Here is a 2,352-nt window from a genome sequence, read left to right on the forward strand (position 1 = left end):
CAAGGGTTATCAAGTGGTGAAGTTTGGTGTATTTTGCTCACTATGGATGTAGATTTCATATGTCATAGTATGAGTTAATAATGGAAGGAATCTCTTGCCATAGTATGAGTTGTGCTTTAAGAAAAAGTCTTTTCTTAGTTGCACACATGATGCTACTATGACAACTCAAAGAAACATCACACTGTTTCGAATTCATTTGCAACTCTTAATATACCAATGGTTGCACATTCAATCGGGATATATGAATTGAAAAGACAGAAATGTACGCTAATCATAACATATTTATTCTTGTAGCGACTATCAGTTATACTTAAGAGATCGTGGGACAATACTATTAGATACTCTTACTATGATCTGATGTGTGCCATAACTTGAGTTATGACATTCTTCTAATCACTAGATTGATGCACAAAATGAGGCTAATTAGGGTAAGCCATAAAATACACGTGTTGTTTCGAATCACATGACTTAAATGAACCCATGATTAGTTGTATCGCTGAATCATTGAGAGTCACAAAAATATTGAATTATGTGTTCCGGTTGAGATAGTCGAATTCAAGGATTTGAATTCGATGACTGAGTTTGATGAAGATCAAACATATTGCTGATAAATTCGTTTATAAGTAGATTCCATATTTAGATGTTGTGAAAGTTAGCATAACTGCTAATTTTGTGAGAATAATGAAATGCCTAATTCAGTGAAAGAGTTCCAAAATAGGAACCTTCAAAAACGAAACAGATGAAATTTTGATATTTAGAATTTTCATTTTGCATCGTAATAACGAGTTTTTTACCATCATCACATCGAAAAAGTTTAATCATCAGTTGGGAATATTTTGACGAGGGGAAATCTCAAGTCCTATTTGAAGAGAGATTCTAATATACATGAGAGACTATGTTATGTATACATTTATTAGATTGTATTGTGTTGTGTGTATACTATCAATGTATTGTGTTGTGTGTATATTATCAGCTCTTGAGAATATATGTATACATAACATAGTTTCTCATGTATATTAGAATCCCACGACCGAGCTCCTCCCCACACCGTTCCGACGATTGATTCTAAATGCAAAGCTTCTTTAGATTTCTAATGTAATCTAAGCAAGGAATCCAAATTTTAATTTTGGACTTGATTCAGAGGATTGAAGAACGGATAAGATCTATTTGATAGTTCGTAGGGATTTATAAAAAAAACTATCTCTGCTAGTCCCGAAATAGTTTAGTGTCCAGTTTTTAGAGCGCAAATATAAATATTTCTAAACATCCTATGTATGAATTTGAATCATATGAGACCCAAGAAAGTTTTGATTGTCATAACTGAAACTAATGAAAAATTTTAAACTTTTGATATATCTTGGGCGTGAGAAAACATTACTATAACAATGTTATCATTGTAAAGAAAAAAAGTTTTCTTAAGAAATTCCTGAAATTGCATCGCCAAGAAAAAAATTTCTTAAAATAACAAATTAACGAGCGGCCAAAAACTGTTCGGGCAGCACCTGCCTCTTCAGGAAGCGGCTGCCCTTTCGGGCAACAATGCCCTCTCGGGAGTACAATTTTAATCAAGAAAACAATTTTTTAATGGTGCGGGCATGGTTGTTCTCATAGCCCTTCTCACGGTTGCTGCTCGAAAAGTTTGGGCAACATTCGACACATGGCTAGGGTGATGACCCAAAATATAAGAATAATTTTTGGACCCCAAGCAATTTATAGATTTTTGAAGAATTATATGTCGAATTGATATTTTGTGAATTTAATAGTTTCTTCTTAAAATTAGTTTTTAATAAAATAATGAAATTTTCTTATAAAATAAATAGTTAAAATATGATTTTTTTTACTATTTATGGTTAAATGTATTTTACAAAAAATTTAATTATTAATAAATTAATTGTAAAATTAAATAAAAATATTTATTTAAGTTATTAATTTATCTTGATTATGACTGTTAATGATAAATTTATAAGATACATGATTTAAAGGATAATATATGAAATTATATTTTTATAAAATATGCGATATTATATAGTAAAAGATAATCTAGAGTCATGATCAATTTGTTATGTGTATGTTATGATATTTTTCACTGTTGATTTTGATTATTTGATAATTATTAAAATGAACATGATTTATGGCTTATTCACACACCTTAAATTTATATCACAATGTGTCATAATAATTTAATTTAGATATTAGATTACTGAGAGATCAAGATTTGAAGATGATGGGCCCATATCATCAATAGTTTTGAAAGTCGAAAAAAATATAAAATATTTAAAACTTATATAATATTGGATTTGCATCCCTGCATTTACATAGATTTTGGACTTGGATCCATGTATAATTCTCACA

This window comes from Primulina tabacum, chromosome 17 (assembly GCF_025594145.1).
Source record: "Primulina tabacum isolate GXHZ01 chromosome 17, ASM2559414v2, whole genome shotgun sequence".
Classification (NCBI taxonomy): Eukaryota; Viridiplantae; Streptophyta; class Magnoliopsida; order Lamiales; family Gesneriaceae; genus Primulina; species Primulina tabacum.